The sequence below is a fragment of the Mytilus galloprovincialis genome, chromosome 7, assembly GCF_965363235.1.
Source record: "Mytilus galloprovincialis chromosome 7, xbMytGall1.hap1.1, whole genome shotgun sequence".
NCBI classification, from domain to species: Eukaryota; Metazoa; Mollusca; class Bivalvia; order Mytilida; family Mytilidae; genus Mytilus; species Mytilus galloprovincialis.
In genome coordinates, this window is record NC_134844.1 from 85,693,877 (window position 1) to 85,713,439 (window position 19,563).

Consider the following 19,563-nt stretch of genomic DNA (forward strand, 5'->3'; position numbering starts at 1 on the left):
GGCTCTAGCACCACTGTTGAAAAAGTAATGCCCCTTTTTTCAACAATTTCCTCAGAGGAGAAAGAGTTTTCCTCAAGGGAAAAAGATTTCCCTTAGGGAATTTGCTGCATAATTATTTCCTTTGAGGAAATTCTTTTTCTTTTGAGGAAATTTGCCGCTTCAAATTTTCCTTTGAGGAAATTTCCTCTAAGGAAATCATTGTTCTTCAAATTTCCTCTAAGGAAATTTCTGAACATCAAATTTCCATTAAGGAAATGTTTTTCCTCTATAAAAATTTCATAACAGTACAAACATTGACAAACAGTATAAATATATTTTCTCCTAGACTGAATTATTGATCATGTTGATACAAAAGATTATATAAAATAAACACTTTTCATGTCAAATTAACTTGTCTTCTGTTTCAGCTGCTGTGTATAATTATTCTACCCCCTACATAACAGTTCAGTGCATAAATAATTCCATTCACAAGATATCTTCCTTCAATTGGTTGAATAAATTTTGGCAACTTGTTCTTCAAACATCTTCTCTGTATATTTGATATGATGGAGAGCCATGTACATAATATTATGTACATAAATGGATAACGCATGTGTTTATTTCGACAACAAACATGACAAAGACACTATTTTTTTCTTAATTTCTCCATAATCCATCAGTGAATATGTAGGTTGTTACATTTTACACCATTGTGTCCTTGTGCATCTTTGATAGTACTCCATTTTGTTTATAGCAATTTTGTAGAATTTTTTCTATTTCTTTTTCCAGAAAAACACACAATTGAGTTCATTTCACATTAATTAATCCAATTAGCACATTATGTAGAAAAGTATTAACAAATAAGTTTCCTCTTCAGTATAGACTTGCAGGACCTGACGATGATCATAAAAACCAAGATATCTGACCTATAAATACACAAAATAAAAAGTTATAAACATGATAAATGGAGAAAAAAACAGCAATATAAATAGGCTTATTTTATCATGTTTTAATTAAAGTCATAAGAAACCTCAAATTAAAAAAAAATATGTATAATAATTATGTTTTTTTTACTTATTTTTAATTGCTTGCTTCCAGGAAGCAATTCGCCGATACATATTTTCCATATACATAGTGACCCGAGCGTAACCCTCCTCGTAAAAATCTGGTGACCACAATATGCAAGGATCTGTCATTGAAATAAACAAATAGCTGATTATACATGTTAAACACGTGCTCAATACCCATGCTTTTTGTGATTTGTTTACTATAAGGTGGCAATCGGTAAAACTCAGCTTCAAAACACGGCATTTAATGAGCAGCATTATTTGTTAAATCATAACAAACAGAGAGAAAAAAAAATTGACGATTTATATGATATACTTGTGAAAATAATGATAAAATCGTGCACAGAGGACTAAGTTTATGATGTATACATGCATTGGTTCAAAAGTTGGACAAACTTTATTTTTCATCACTCACTCGTTTCATATGACTTTAACATTTGAGAAACTTTCATTTGATATTCTTACTTTTCATGCTTTATATGAGTTCTCTTATTTCAGTGCTTTGTGTCCAAGATTTAATATTCGTTGTTTAGTGCCTTGCAGTGATATTTAAAGTTTAGCCACTTGCAAAAGTTGTTATAGAATGTTCATATGCTGTGTTATTTGAACCACTGTCCTATATTATGGTCAGGTAAGAGGTTGAGTGCTCACAGACATGATATTTTTTTTATTAATTATGCCCCACCTACGATAGTAGAGGGGCATTATGTTTTCTGGTCTGTGCGTCCGTTCGTCCGTTCGTTCGTTCGTCCGTTCGTCTGTCTGTCCCGCTTCAGGTTTAAGTTTTTGGTCAAGGTAGTTTTTGATGAAGTTGAAGTCCAATCGACTTCAAACTTAGTATACATGTTCCCTATGATATGATCTTTTTAATATTAATGCCAAATTAGAGGGTTTACCCCAATTTCACGGTCCACTGAACATAGAAAATGATAGTGCGAGTGGGGCATTCGTGTACTGGGGACACATTCTTGTTGTTATTGTTTTTGAACATGTTGAACTAAATTGGATTGTTTAAATCTTTTCATGTTGGGATCTTTATTGGCTGACCTATAAAGGAAGTGTTGTCTCATTATTGAAGGCCAGCCCATCATTGGCCTTTAATTTCTTGCATCCACTTCTTTGAACTCTGGTGGATAAGTCACTCATTTACCATACCACATCTTCTTATTTTTATAAGAGTCATCATTCAAAGGCAATTACTTTTATCATGTTTATTACTGTAATTCAGAAATTATCCAGAGGTTTTTAGTAATGCGATTAATGTGACTGGGTGAGTATCGCAAAAATAAGAAGTCATATTTTGATAACAGAAACATATATATATCATGTATATACATGATATATAATTGATGCAGATTTTTTTTGTAATCACAATAAGTTGTCCATTCCCTGAAAAATCACAATAATAAAGGCAAGCAATAATTTCTGAATTTACAGTATATAGAAGTGGTCTTACCATTTAGGCCTTGTTGTATTCTGTTTATCTTGTTTTGTCGCTCATTTCTATTGAAACTGTTTATATTTTTCATTATTTTTCTATATTTCTTGTCCTATAAAACATAAAAAGGGTAAAAACTATTATTAAACATCAGTATTTTCTTTATATACAATAATATTTAATAAGAATGGAATATTTGTGCTATTTCATTTCACAAACTTTTTGTCAGTCATAACTTTCAAAGACTTTCACCCTGGTCAATAGTTTAAAAAACAAACATTCCCATACTTTTTCTTGGTATTCGTACTAATTTTTCATTGGACAACAAAAACATGATTCAACTATTCTTCTATGATTTGTTTTGCTTGACTACCTTAAACTCTGAAACATTGTTTACACTGTATAATCTGTATGTGTCTCACTCGTCAAAATTTCAAATTAATATATAAATAACCAATAAGAATGCTATGCATGGCTCAGCTTGATACAAACGTACACTTTAAACCCTGAACAGTTGGCGCAAGTATGGACACAACATTCAATTCAAACTTTTCTCCATTGGTTAGAGGTATAGGGGGAGGGAGAGATCTCACAAACATGTTTAACCCCGCCGCATTTTGCGCCTGGCCCAAGTTAGGAGCCTCTGGCCTTTGTAAGTCTTGTTTTATTTTAATTTTAGTTTCTTGTGTACACTTTGGAAATTAGTATGGCGTTCATTATCACTGAACTAGTATATATTTGTTTAGGGGCCAGCTGAAGGACGCTTCCGGGTGCGGGAATTTCTTGCTACATTGAAGACCTGTTGGTGACCTTCTGCTGTTGTTTTTTTATTTGGTCGGATTGTTGTCTCTTTGACAAATTCCCCATTTCCATTCTCAATTTTATGGATACAACTCTGAATTGTAAATTTGGATTGTGATTCAATAGTTGATGCAGCATAGGTTTCTGACATTGAATGAATGTGGTCCAAGTACTTAAAAATTTTAAATTGACAATTAACCTCTAAAATGGTCCAATATTCAAAATCTTAATACATGGTTAGATGCAGCATATCAACATGATCAAAGAACCCAAATAATTCATTATTTGATGAAATCAAATAAAGTTCAATTTTGGACCCTTTAGATCTCAATGTGGACCAATTTGTTAACGGGCCAAAATATCAAAAATCTAAATGAATGGTTAGATTCAGCATATCAAAGAACCCCATATATTCAATTTTTTGGAAATCAAACAAAGTAAAATATTGGACCCCAATTTGGACCAACTTGAAATTTGGGCCCATACTAAAAATCTAAGTAAATATTCAGATTCAGCATATTAACATGATTAAAGAACACCAAGAATTTAAATATTATTAAAATCAAAATAAGTTTAATCATGTTAATTTTGGACCCTTTGAACCTTAAGATAGACCAATTTAAACAGGACCAAAAAACTAGGAAGCTTAATACACAGTTAGATTTGGAATATATATATCAAAGAACCCCAATAATTCAATTTTCTATAAAATCAAACAAAGTTTAATATTGGCCCCTAATTCATGTAATTTCTAAACTCTGGACAAAAACTCTGGTCACAAACCCTGTGTTTGAGTTTCATATATTTCTGTTAACTTATACTAAAAGTAATTATGCGAAAACCAAGTGTCTTCGGCTACTACGACGACTACATGATAAAATTAAGAATGGGAATGGGGAATGTGTCAAAGACCCCCCTTTTTTGGACTATCAATGCATTTGAATGGGGACATGTAATTACCCCCCCTTTTTGTCCTGGGTTAGGAAACCCCTTTTTAAAATGACTGGATCCGCCCCTGAAGGGTCTATCATTAAGTTTGACAACTTCAGACATACTACTTTACCAAAAAAATTTATCCTGACTTTTTTTACCTAAATTGTCGTCCTGACTTTTTTGCTAGTGTCTCATCCTGCCTTTTTTTTTCTCAAACAGTCAGGGGACTTACTTAAATGAGTGATTTTCTAAATCACTGATTTAAGTAACATTATTTCCATAAAGGTTGGAAGTTAGAGTTGTCTTTCTTTAATAATCACCTATTTAAGTAGTACAAATTAATCACTAGAAGAAGTGATTTAATTTTATTGTAGCTTTAAATATAAAATACTAATGATCCAGGGACTAATTATGTTTCTAAACTTATCAGAACCAACATCTGTGTTGTCTAGGATGACCAAGTCATTTCAGGTGATGACCTTGTACTGAATCTAGGATAATAACATAAAAATCACTTGTTTAAGTATCAGACCTCAATTTCCTTCCCAAAAATCACTTCTTTAAGTATCATTCTTTTAATTATCCCTACTAATTTCAACACCCCCGAACAGTGAGATTTTTATCGCAACAGTAGAATTTTATTACATAATCTGAAAGATGAAACCTTGAACTTCACAGGAAAAATACTCCCACTGCTGGGAAAAATCTTTGAAGAAAGTATCAGTTCATTATGTAAAGCCATTATTATAGCATTTTTTCAACTAAAATAGAATTTTCAGCTAAATGATAGCATCAAAGACAGAAACCTTTCTTCTTAAAAGAAGCAAAAAGTTTATTTTTTTTTAATTTTACTAATTAAAAGATATTATTTAAACCAGATGTGTTTAAAATTTGGAAAAAAATACAAAATTTCAATTTGTGACAAAACCACAATTTTGCTACTCGAATAAGTGATTTAAAAATCACCTATTTCAGTAAGTCCCCTGACTGTCAAAACTCCTGTTCTGCCTATTTTTTTCAAATTTCATCCTAGCCCCCCATAAAAATCAAATGGTAGCTCCCTAATTTAAATCAAACTTGGGGTGACTGGCGACAAAGATTTAAGGAAATAGATGACAGTTTACCTACAATGATCTAGCTTCATGGCAATGGCATACATTACAGACTACATCATGTACATGGTCATTCTTAATTGTGTTTAAACTTTGGGAGTTCATTTTTTTAATGTTTAAAGCTAACAATTTCAACTACATACATTTATCAAGATTTGATTCTACATTTATATATAATTGTGTATGTCACATGTATGTACATGATGTATTTTAATGTAAAGCATCTGAAAACTCATTAGCCGTTTTCATAGCCTATGCCTGAAAACAGAGATTTCTTATTAAGGAGAAAGCCCCGCCCCCCCTTTTTGGTGTGAAATATTTTGTTGATTATATAGGGAATCACTGAAGCATGACTGGAGCAAGCATCCCCCTCTGCCCCCCCCCCCCCCCCCAAAAAAAAAAATAATTAAAAAAATGGAAATTTCTGGATCTGCCCATGTCAACCTTTCACTCAGGTCATTGGTGAAGAGTTGTCACACAAAATAAATGATATCAAATGTTCATATGTATATGTTTTAGCTCGTGTAGGTGTAAGGAGGCAACCATTTGATTTGTAGGGCGAAAAGGGTGAATAATCTTGCCTTGTAAAACTTGTGCTATAAATAAAAATTAATACATTTCCATTTAAAAATCCGTCAGCCCAATCTCATCCAGTGAAATAGATTATTATCTGTTTTCGAAATCATATGGAAGTACTTAGTAGTTCAGACGCATTGCAAGGCATTTTTTCTAAGGAGACGTGTAGACTCATTTAATTGGGGGAATGGAACCAATAAATTGATAGGATCCGATATGATCTTCCCAGTAAGGAGCACCTATTTTTTTAGGTAATTATTATTAGTGTCGGTGATCTCACAAGTAAATCAGAGAAAATATTGCATGCAAGTTAATAAGCAGAGAAGAGACAATTATCAACTTGTGTATTATTCATTTTCTCGCAGTTATTTACGGTAAATTAACTATATGTATATATATCCCAAAACAGGTGTTCGGTTCTAGTACTATACAATTTTGTAAAACTGCTATATTTTGGGGCCGAAAAGGGGTCTTACTGAACCTACTCCTTTATAAATCTTAAGTAGGAATGCGTGGGTTCCATTTCATGAAACCTACACGGATTTTTTTATAAAATAAATTTAAAAATTATAAATACAGTTTTCAATTCTTTCCCGGCATAGATAAAAAAAAATATGAAAATAAATAATCTTTTGAAAATAATACGATATGGTTTAATTATTTCACTTCATTATAATGATAAATCCTTTAGATCTGAAATGTTCAATTAAAACGAATTTATCATTTGATCTACCGATAAACTTTAAATTGAAGTGACATGGTCAGTTAAGTAACCGGATTAGTTGCATGGCTGATTACCATCTTACAGGTGACCCAGTAATTTTCCATATGACACTAGCGTGTACCCTCGGAGTGTGTATAACTTATTTTTTGGGGAACATCCTGTCCACGTGTAATACTGGTTTATTCCCGATTGTCCCACTTTTTAAAATTTTAGAGTTCTGATTGTCCCACATGAAAAGTTCTGATTGTCCCACATTATTTTATGTAGTAAAATGTTCTTAGATAAACAAGGCAACTGTTGTTTGTTTTGCTAAATAAACAAGAATTAATTATTGCACATTTAATATTAATTTTATAAAAGTATAAAAAAAATATTTTTGCTACAGCCATTTGAAAGTACCCAATTCTGATAATTTTGTCAGTTTTCATCAAATGTTATCCATTTTTGGGCTATTATCATGAAAAAAAATCACAGTTTCACAATTAAACTTTATTTTTTTTTATACTTCAATAAAGATAGGGTGGACCAATCTGAATAGAACTAACTTAAAAAAAAACCTAGAAGTAGGTGTTAATATAAGAAAGTTTTATAAAATTTTATTGCTTTTTTGTGTCAAATTGACCATTCTATTGACTATTCTGACCATTCTATTGACTATTCTGAATCACTATTGACCATTCTGTCAATTTGTCAATTTTGGAATTTTCTCTTTTTTTAGAACACAAATCTTATTATTTCAACTTCTTTGTTATAATTGATTGAAAAAATACATATTTGAAAAATTTGAAAGATTTTTTTTTATATGGAATGCACATGCTTCTGGTAAAATCATTTCTTGTACCCCCATCTATTTTCTCTAAATTTGCTGCTGTCTAGAACTTTTCCAGATCAGCCTTTCCAAGAATCACTATTAAAAGTTGTTTTTCCAATTTTCCCATTGTTTTTGCAGTCAACAGGACTCTTCACCAATTATAAAGAAGAGCAATACTTCCATAAGAAATAAGAAGATGTGGTATGATTGTCAATGAGACAACTCTCCCAAAGAGACCAAATGACACAGAAATTAACAACTATAGGTCACCATACGGCCTTCAACAATGAGCAAATTCCATACCACATAGCTACAAAAGGCCCCAAAATGACTAATGTAAAACGAGAAAACTAATGGCATAATTCATGTACAAAATAATGAACGAAAAACAAATATGTTACACGGCAACAAACGAAAACCACTGACTTACAGGCTCCTGGCTTGGGACATAACCACAACAAAGACACTAAGTACAGATCTGAGAGTACTCACAGTACTGACTGCTAGTCCAAAGCCAATAAAAAAATATGCATCTTAGACTAAAAAAAAAATGTTTTTTTAAAAGACTTCATATCATATCATATGATACTTCAATTGTACCTACTATGAGCAAAATAAAATATGTAAATATTATTATTTGTTCTTATTTTGTTCATATTTTATAAGTTACATTGGTTATTAACCTTTGATTAACTGCAACACGCTATAAAAACAAATTAATCATTATAAAAACAGTTCCCAATTGTCCCACATTTAAACTTCCCAATTGTCCCACAAACATATTCCCGATTGTCCCACAAAATTTCATTACCTTTTTACCTGTAATTTCAAAAAGTGGGACAATCGGGAAGACACCGTAATACTTAGCATATATTGCAACATTTGACATTAAACAAATTTTCTTTGTAGCATCGGAGGCAATTTCATGTTCAACCACACAGAAAATTTCACACAAAAAATATGATAAAATCATAAGAAAAAGAATAAGAAATACTAAATACTAAATGCTAAATTTGGCATTAATAAAACGGGGATTCGTGTATTCAAGAGCTTATTTTCAGTGGACAACAACAAATGGAAGTTTTTAACGACCTTGACTGGCTATAATATATATATAGCACTTGCACGGTCGTTCCAGTGGACATATTTCATACCAGATTACTTATTCTTTTTATATATATGACAATTATTGTTTAATCTGATACACGTACCTATAATGTACAGTATTTTGAACAGCTTCAAATATATGGGGTCCGTAGTAATACCGCAAAGGACCTCCTTAGTGCACTAAGAACAAAAATGTGCACTAAGGACCTGATGGAATGATACAACTGTTACAAAGGACATGGCATATAAAAATAGACTTTGTAAAAATTCATTATTTTAAATTTTACAATTATACCTTTTTTAATTAGAAAGTTATCTAATGTGTATTCGACACGTGCCTCAAAAAATTGATTGTCACCTTTTTAGTGTAATAGGTAGAAATTCACGTTCGCTCAACCTTGACCCGTTCATAATCTGCTAGTAAACTGTTTAAACATGTATATATGGTATTTCAAATTGTTATTTATTTTTTTCCCATTTGTTTGTTTCTGCCGTATTTATTCTGTCTGTTATAATTTTTACTTCTAAAGTAATAAAGTATTTTCAACTCTTTTCAGTTTGGGAATTTTTAATCCTTTTAATTTTAAAAAGACAAATAATTGTGAACACTTCACGGAAAAGTGAGGATTTATATTTGGTTGCTTAACGTCCAGTTGCCAATACTTCATTCATTTTTCTGATGTCAGGGACCATGCCTCACAGCAAGGTTTTATAAGGATAGAACATAGGCAAATGCAAATAGATTCTATTGACTATATCTTTGCTGCTTTGGTCTCTGCATGTATAATTATTCATTATGTTTTATGGGATATTTAACTTCTGTTCTACAAATTTTATATTAAAATATATTCTGATTTTTCATTTTTAATGAGATTTTAGTTTCTGTTAATTAGAGGCAGTACAAAAAACATGTTTTAATCATAATTAAGGTGACCCCCCCCCCCTGTCAACATGACACCCAACCACACCGCTTGAAAATCTTAAAATATTTTTTAATGTTATCTTTACTATATATATATATATATATATATTGAATAGGGTGACACGTTGTCGCTACATAATAACCAGATAAAATGGATCTTGTTTATACAAAAAATCTTTCAAGATTGTGGTTTCTCAAACATATGGGAGTCACAAAATTTTGTTAATAAAGAATGGTTAAAAACTGTCATAAAGCAGAGATTGCTATATCAATATATTCAGAACTGGAATTCCCTCATTCAAAATTCGTCAAAAGGTATAAACTACAAAAATTTAAAAAAAAAACTTGAAATTGAAGAATATTTTAATATTTTGGACTTCAAAGACGCTTTTGTTTTTTGTCGATTTCAAACGACTAATACTAAGTTGCCGATTGAAACAGGAAGATGGCAAAACGTAATCAGAGAAAACCGCTTTTGCAGTCTATGTAACAATCGACAAATAGGTGACGAATATCATTTTATATTTGAATGCAAATTTTTCAATCAAAAACGAAAAGAGTTTTTAACTGCATATTTTACAAAACGGCAAAATACAGTTAAATTCTCTGAAGTTATGTCAAGTACAAGAAAACCAGTTCTGAAGAAGCTTTGTTTTTTTTATAGAAAATATAAATACTTGTGTTTGTCGGCCCGTGCTTGTACTCCTGGCTTGTAACTTTTGTAACCTCTCTCGCTTGTTTTGTACATATTGTAAATATTTATTGTTGTATTTGTTATCTCTGTACCGATGTAATGCATTTGCTTTATGAGAATAAAGATATATATAAGTAACTTCTTTAAATATACACAAGTCATAATTACATTGGCCAAAGGGTAACTTGATAATTAGAGGATCAAAGGATTTAATTAAGACAATCCAAGACTGCTACCTCTATATTTTATTATACATATCTTTATTAGCCTCATTTAGGGTGATACAGCAATTGCAAAACGGGTAGATACGATCTGTAATCAAATAATTAAACTAATCAAAAGTTTATTTAGAGTAACCATATGCCGGATGAACAAAAAGTTTGCCATTTATTGAAAAACATATGGTTTTATATAACAAGAAAACTTCTCTAGTATTCTAAACATTTATCACGTACCCCCTCCCCCAAACCTCCGCTTCAAGCTCTAGATTCGCGCCTGCACATTGTGAATTATATTTCTTACATCACGATGCTTATTACATTATAAAATAAAATGGTATTCATCTTCAATTGTTGAAATAAAGATGAATTGTTAAAAAAAAAGCATTGACATCAGTTTTAAAGTTATTGTTCATAGGAGACAGTTATGATTTATAGTCTCTTTTTAAAACGTAATATAATTTCGGTACGTCTAAACACTGCTAAGGACTCCTTAGTGCACTAAGGACTATACAATGCCACTAAGGACTAGAAGGAGTGCTGTTGTGTGTATTATTTTTACATATTATGTTAGAGATTGATATTTCATGCATAAATTTCAAATTTTATAGAAAAATAATCATAAATAAACAAGATATTCAACATTATTTAGGCACGTGCCCGTTTTTCTTTGATATGCCGAAAGTCAATGAACCGTTTGACACGTGCCAAATGACAAAACAATTCATTAAACAATCATAATCTTTTTATTTTAGGTAATAAACAATTGTATCTAAAAAAATGTATGCTTAATATTTATAATTAAATGTGTTGTTCTTATGCAAAATGATTACAGAACAAATAATTTTGTTTTTGTTTTACTTCTTTCCCGACAAAGTTATTTGCCACATGTGCACGACTTTGATGTGCGCCTACTAAATGACTAATAAGTTAGAGTGTGGTCAGCTTGTTATGTAAGAGATATGAAGACAAAATAAATATATATATTGATAAGTGTTTTGTTTTTATTTTAATTTCGACAAAGATGCGTGTATATATACAAATGGTTTCACTAAAACAATACGATGGAATTGAGAGAGAGAAAATTATGTGTCGTTCTTGGGGTTTATCCAAACCACTAGTTTTCAACCAGCTTGATATTTGTTTACAAAGGCTTCATACGGTACTTATTTGTTTGTATATTTCGACATTTTATTATTCTTCTAAAAGTAAAAGAAGTTAAAAAAATCATTTCCCGATTTTAAGTCAGATTAAGTTTCATTTTCAAATATATAAAAGAGACAAATGTTTTAAAAATGTTCCACAGTTTTTAGTACAGTATTCACGAATTTTTTTTCAGTATGTGTAAATTTAGAGCTAAAGATATAATTCTGACAGAGAAAGAGAATGCTTCGTATGAATGCCTTGAAAATATGCCTTTACCACATGATGTGTAAATAATTATTTTTTGTAATGCAATATAATCAGAATATTTAAACCTAAATATATCACGCGAAAAAAAGAAAAAGCAGACAGAAATATTTTCAACTATAATTTCTTTAAATCTACTTTTCTTAAAGAAGAACAAGTATCACAGGCACTTGTCTCAGAAAAGGTATATAGGAATTTTTTTTCTGAGACAAATGCCTGTGGCAAGTATGTCGGAAGGAAATCCGATTTGTATTGTTTTTAACAAATTGTCTGCTTAACATATCGTACGAAATAATTTATGAAATAATGACTATGTGCTATGCGCTTTACTCACTGTTGAAGGCCCGAAATATATTACTCAAACGGGTCATATATGAACTTAGTGTGTTGCATGTAGTAAAAATGCATTATCTTATTGGTTTCGTTTTGTCCAGTTATACATTTCTTAAAATGTCTTCATATATGAAAATAAATTTTGAACAGTGCACCATAAGAAACAAACTAAAGTGTTCCAGCTCCAAACCAGTCTATTGTTCAAACGCATGTCCGTCGTCGCCTGTCACCACATTAAAGCACGCTTGCAAGAAAAAATAAACAGAATAGAGATACGGGTACAAAACACATTATAGATAATGTGTCCGACCACCTGAAAAATAAAATTGGTTCAAGAGACAAAGAACGCTACGAAATATTAGATTAATTTTTCGGTACTACCGGGCTTATCACAGCCCAATAACAAGATGAATTTAATGAAAACGTAACAAGCATCTGCCGGTTATCCAAACTTCAACACGTACTTTAAAAAAAAATATATATAAATGTGAATTAAATATCTATAAAAATTTGTATTTCAGTCACTTATTAATATGAACATCAAATAAAAATCCGACATTAGATATATTTCTCTGGTGACAAATTTATTATTTACAAGAAATATACACTTGAGAAAATACTTCTTCATTCAGATTTTTTTGTTAATAAAATTTCAACAACAATTCATTTATTAGTATCCAACTTTACCAAAAGGATTCCCGTGTAATCAATTAATATGTAATTTGACACGTGTCAAACGGTTCATGGATTTTCGGCATATCAAAGAAAAACAGACACGTGTCTAAATAATGTTGAATATCTCCTTAATTTATTATAATTTTTCTATAAAATTTGAAATTTATGCATTAAATTTCAATTTCTACCGTAATATGAAAAGAAATTGCATGTAACAGCTCTCCATCTAGTTCTTAGTGGCATGTTATCAGTCCTTAGTGCACTAAGGACTCCTTAGCAGTGTTTAGACACACCCATATAATTTTACCTCTTGGAGTTTTTCTACATTACTTCTGTAATCGGATTTTGAAGAACCCCACGGACACCACATACTCTCATGCATATGTCACTCATTCAAGGTATAATGATAATATATGTAAACTCTTGTGTTGTTAACAAGGAAACGAAATCTCAAAAGCATTTTTGTCTCAATTTGTATCTCAAAATAGGGTTCTTTAATTTTAAAAAAAAAGCTTGCATAGCAATTTCCTTAAAAACAAAATATAACAAAGGCAAAGTTTTAAAACACAAAATTCATTTTTTTTTAATTTTTCTTTCATAAACTTGAAAATTTACCACGCTAAACCGTTAAATTTATTCAACAACAACCATTAATTAATCAATAAGTAACGACAGGGCCGTAACTACATTGAGGCAAATGCCTCATGTTTGAAATTTCAAAAAAAAAAAAAAAAAAAAAAAACCTGAAACAAAAAGATTGTCAAATTGTTTTGACGGAAAATGTCTTGCAAGAAGCCAGTTCTCTTCACTCTCTGGTGTAGCCCCTTCATGTTTTTCGTGATCCCGGGTTTGTCTTTTGTTAATTTATTGTCCTACTTAATGACTATAGTCTGAGTGTTGATTTTCATTTGTAAACGTGTGGTTTTGCAATGTTGCATGCCAACCGATGTCCATACAATGTGCGAGAAAATATTTTAAGAATATACGATGCTACAAGACACAGAAATGAATCGTCGTTTCTGCATGGAGAATTGAACTTGATATCAAAGAGAACAAAACTGGCTTTTTTCGTAGATAAAACTAGAAAACTGACATGGTTTAAATTGAAATATGGTCACCAATTTCACGGTATCAAATAAATTGAAAAAAAACCAACAACAATGTATTGCCATATAACCTTTTACATTGAAGGGTTACCCTTGCATTAAGTCATGTTCAGACTCTTTTAACAGAAATTAAAAAAAGGAATATTGAGTACACGTGCACGGAACCTAATCGCACACAAAGTCTATGTATAGAAAAATACGAATGATCAATTGTTAAAGTTTAATTCCTGTTCTTCATCTTGATAGTTGCTGGATGGTCTCCAACAATAAAAGAATCATTAATATCATAAAACAAGATCAAGATGGTTTCTAATGTCGACTTTAACAGTACTAGTAGTTAAAGTATAATACTGCACTGTCACTATATCTAAATCTAGTCATAAAAAAATAACCAAAGACAAGACAAGAACAGACAGACAGATTCGGTATTAAGGATTATGAGAATTACGATTTTTGCTTTATCCATCATATATATATATATATCGATCTTAATGTTATCCCTAAAACCTGAAAGTCTTTTACAATGAATTTTTGTTATTGCTATGAGACCAGAATATTGTTGAAAAAAATAGCTCAGAATGCACGATTTTGCATTATTTTTCTCAGAGCGTCTGGGGCCCATCAGCGCTCCCCCCAACCAGATCCCTCGCCAAAATTTTTTCGCCTCGCTACGCTCGGCGAATATTTTGCCTCACTTTTAAGAGAGGCTAGTTACGGCCCTGAACGATAAAAAGACGAACATGCTGATTATTGAATTTGCAATAAGCCGTTGGTCACGTGCCGAGTGGCACGCGTTGATTAAAAAGTCATTTAACTTCAAAATTACAATATCTATTGATACCTAACTTTACAGATATGAGGTATTTAATCATATCCTCCTATATATCCATATTCTCTGTGATCTTAAAACATCGTTTTAGTGTCCTTAATGCAAAAACTTTCTTCTTAGTCAGCGCCTTTAAGAATTCCTTTGCGGTATTTCTACACACCGAAATATATGGCCTTATTGGTAAAATACCCACGTGAAAATACCACAGTGTTAGTGTCACTAATAGTCAAAATATTGTGCCGTGAAAACTGGAAATGAAGTTTAGCGGGACATAGGAAATTACAAAAATATTAGAATTGTTTACTTACATAGTGTAAGCGGGATGCGGGAATCTAAAAAAAATAAATAGTAACTATAAAGCGAGATCCGTGAACAGAACCCCCAAATGAGACCCCATTAGTTGTGGCTTATTTTTGGTCTTTTTAGCTAGTTTCCTTCCCCTACATTACTTGTAAGTTGATCGTTTTTGTAAAGCAGCACTCGAGGTTTGACAGTATATTACCAAGAAATGCACAAAATATTGAAAAAGAAGGTTTAGAAAATTTAAATAATGGTATGCACACACACTCCCCTGTCAGCACAGACAATTATATTTTTGTAAACGCGCCAAACTCATTTCTTCCACAGTGAGACAAGCTTTACAATGTTGATGGTGGTGAAAATCTAGTCCAAATAATTATTACGTCTTGCAAGGCTATTTTATTTCTGGAACGCTTTCCTCTGACGAAGCCGAAATGTGAAACCAAATCAACAAGAAGTCTAACATCTATAATAGAACTGAATATAAAATCGAAATGTAAATGGGGAATGTATCAAAAGACCAAAGAGCAGCAATGGGTCTTCAATGCAACGAGAAAATCCCACAACCCGAGAAGGGGTTCCTAACCAAAGACAAATGGGGGGGGGGGGGTCCAACTACATGTCCCCATTCAATACAATACAATACAATATGCTTTATTTGAAAACCACTCCGTCACATTGACATGTGAAACAAGAGGTAAATTACAAAATACAATCACATACAATTAAAAAAAAAAAAAAAAACAACTTAGAAATAAAATATATGGAAAATTACTTTATATTATAATATTTTAACATTATAATATTTTAGTTAACTTTGAAATGAATATAGACACATTTTTAAATAATAAGTTAATATTTGTCAATGACAGTTAGTCCTTTCATTTTTGCTTAATTCTGATATTTCACATAGTACTCTGGAATATGCTGATTTCTGATATTTTTTAACTAATAAAGAATTGCATTCAAATAAATAATGGAATTCATTGCCAATTGCAGTTAAACACAGATTGCATGTCCTTTCTTCTTTTGGAATGACTTATACCATCTTCCCAGCTCTACTGGGATTTTACATTGCAGCATCTTAATTTGAAATATATTTACGTTCGAATGGTGTTAATTTTAAAATTCAAATGCATTGATCGTCCAATAAAGAACAATGTAGAAAGGGGCGTTCCAACATGTCCAACCCTCAGACCCTCCTGGATCCCTGCCTGTGAGGCATGCTTTAGCTTGCCATTAATGTATACTAGTTGAGTGATAATGGACGTCATATTAAACTCTTTGATATTAAAAAAGAAACTAAAATAAAAATCATACAAAGGTCACAAAGGCCATAATCTGGCTCCTGACGTGGGAAAAGTGCAAAATGCAGTGGGGATGAAAGCCTTTACTGTAAATTCCTGAAATTTCAATTATATAAATCATCTCACATCTTTGCGCATTTCTTGAAATTGGTCATATTAATAAATGCATGCAATATTTTCAGAAAATTTCAATATATAGGCTTTTAAAAAAAAGTCAATCTTGTGCATGATTTATCAATGATTATACTTGCACAATTAACGCATGTTGTTCTCAAAACTAAGAGGTGTCTATGCTATTTATGACAATTTTCATGGTTCAGTGGTTATAGTTAAGTTTTTGTGTTTTGGTCTGTTTTTCTCATACTTTATGCAATAGGTCTACTATATTTGTTGTATGAAATGATTGTAAGGTGAACATGTCTAGTGGGATGATGTCATCTGACCTTGACCTCATTTTCATGGTTCAGTGGTCAAAATTAAGTTTTTGAGTTTTGGTCTTTATCTATTAAATACTATAAGCCATAGGTCAACTGTATTTGGTGTATAGAAATATTTTATGATCTATATGTCAGTGGCACAGGTTTTATTTGACCTTGATCTCATTTTCACGGTTCATTGATCAGTGTTTTTGTGATTTGGTCTATTTTTCTTAAACTATAAGTAATAGGTCAACTATAATTGTTGCATTGAAGCCTTGTTAGCTGTATATGTCTGTCTGGCATGGTTCATCTGACATTGTCAGACCTCATTCTCATGGTTCATTAGTCTTTATTTATTTATCTTGGTTAATGTTAAGTTTATGTGACAGTTGTGATAAAGCTTTATACTTAGGACTATCAACATATTATCAATGATTAGTAAAAGAAGGCGAGACATTTCAGCATGTGCACTCTTCTTATTAAACACACATTAATATACATCATGTACATTAAACAGCAAAAAAAAATATTGATGCAAGATGCCATTCAATAATAACTTTTACTCTTTTATGTATAGGACAAGAACTATAGAAGATACAGAGAAATTATAAACAGCAGAAATGATAGGCAATTTAAAATTTGCAGAAGCAAACTAAACCTAAATGGTAAGGCCACTTTTATTTATTTTTTTAAAGTTGTTGAACTTGAAAGATGATAATCATGATTACTATAAAAATTAAAAGATGTGGTATATTAAATATGAAAACTATCATGGCTTTAAGAAAGCAATTGTAGGCCTGTGACGACCTTCAATAATGAGAAAATCCATACCCTATAGTCAAAGTAGGCAGCTATAAAAGACCCAAAGATGAAAAATTGAAACAATCCAACATGTCCAAACTGTAAAACTAATTGCCTAGTTTATTACAAAATAAATTACAAAAAATAAATATAACCGGTATGAAACAACAACAACAACAACCACTAAATTTTAGTGTCAGACTAAACTTACAAAAACTACAGGCTCTGACTTTGGACAGGCACAATAGGAATATGGCAACCTATGATGTAAATTTCCTGCAAACACAGACTGGACTAATGTAAATCAACTAATTTTTCGCAACTACTTTATTTTGCGTTTTATACTTTCTAGTCTACATCACAGCTAATTATTTTTCGCAAGGTTCAAGTTTACTTAATGAATTTTAATAAAGAAAGCTACATATGAAAAACATTTATTGCTGTTTCTCTCTCCATTTATAACATTTTATTTGTTTATTTTGTGTATTTATAGGTGATCAGACATCTTGGTTTTCACGATCAATAGGTCATTACTGAAGAGGAAACTTAAAGTTGAAATTTATTTACAAAGTGCATAATTGGATTAATTTGAACTGGAATGTGTGCTTTCCTGCAAAAAAGAAACAGGAAATTTCATCATTATCACATGATAATGCCAATAAACAAAATGGAGTTCTATCATAGATACACAAAAACACTATTGCATAAAAGCAACAACATATTATATATATTATTCGAAAGAAAGGAGAATGCAGAACAAATACTATTTTGTTGTTGAAAAAAGGAACACCAGTTTTATCCACTCATTTACATCGCTCCCTCATATCAAATATACGGAAGAAGATCATTGAAGAACAATTTGCAAAAATGTTTTCTCTTAGAATTGAAGGAAAATGTTAAGTGAATGGAATAATGTATTCACTGAATTCTTACGTAGTGGATTGAAAACTGTACACAAGCTGAAACAGAAGAAAATCGTAATTTAAAATAACACGAAAAGTGTATATTTTATTATTTAATCTGCAAATATATAAACAAATTCTTTAGAACACCACAAATGGTATGACATTCAAATTGGTTGCTTATTAATGTATTGCATTGAAACAATTACATGAATTACAAAGAAAACAGAATCATTTGCTACAAATTTTTGTTATAAATCATAGTTAAATTTTATAAAAAGTATGAACAATACCTAGATCTAAACAGTCAGACTTTATCAATTTTCAATGTCATTAAAATGTTGAGTAAAACATTTATGAAAGTTTTGAATATCATTTGCATCAACTATACAGTCTTGTAATAATTATATTCATACTGTTTGTATACATGGTATAGCGAAGAAATGTTTAACAAGAACAAATAAGGGAAATTTGATGTTCAGAAATTTCTTTAGAGGAAATTTGAAGAACAATGATTTCATTAGAGGAAATTTGTTGTCTTGAAGGAAATCTTTTTCCCTTGAAAAAACAATTTCCCTTGAGGAAAAAACAATTTCCCTTGAGGAAAAAACAATTTCCCTTTGAGGAAAAATCTTTTTCCTTTAGGGAAATTTGATTTCCCTTGAGGAAAACAACTATTCCTCTAAGGAAATTGTTGAAAAAAGGGGCATAACTTTTTCAACAGTGGTGCTAGAGCCAAACAATTTTAGGACAAATATCAGGGAACCAATACCAACCAAGTTATCAACTTCATTTTGACTTAACTCCAAAAATTAAGGTGAACAACTTTTGCACTCAGCATGCTCAGCGGAATTGCAAACTTGTCCCGGAGACAAATCTGCTTTTCTGAGATGTTTTACAATGTTCCAAAAATGTGTTATCCCCTACAGCTTTCCATCCAGCTAAGGCAGAAGTATATTCTCTTTTATTCTCATATATCCAGTATTTGCAACAAATTGTAATTTTTCTGAAGAAAAAAATTCAAATGGAAAATAATGTTTGTATTGTACATGTTGTAATATAGTATGTTCCCATGGGAAGAAAAATTGTTCCTATGTGA

The 19,563-nt window shown here is 31.1% G+C and overlaps 2 long non-coding RNA genes across 3 annotated transcripts; one reads left to right on the top strand and one right to left on the bottom strand.

Moving 5' to 3' along the window:
* Positions 1 to 293: 293 nt before the first annotated feature.
* Positions 294 to 6,056, bottom strand: LOC143083900 (uncharacterized). 2 transcript variants are annotated; one of them, XR_012980930.1, is made up of 3 exons: positions 5,947 to 6,056; positions 2,503 to 2,596; positions 294 to 905 (listed from the first exon to the last, which is right to left on the bottom strand). It is a non-coding gene; the product is annotated as an uncharacterized LOC143083900 (long non-coding RNA). The 2 variants fall into 2 exon arrangements; XR_012980931.1 differs by having other exon boundaries at positions 5,912 to 6,030.
* An 8,621-nt stretch (positions 6,057 to 14,677) lies between these two features.
* LOC143083901 (uncharacterized) lies at positions 14,678 to 19,297 on the top strand. Its single transcript, XR_012980932.1, has 3 exons — positions 14,678 to 15,288; positions 17,339 to 17,426; positions 18,056 to 19,297. It is a non-coding gene; the product is annotated as an uncharacterized LOC143083901 (long non-coding RNA).
* The last annotated feature ends 266 nt before the right edge of the window (positions 19,298 to 19,563 follow it).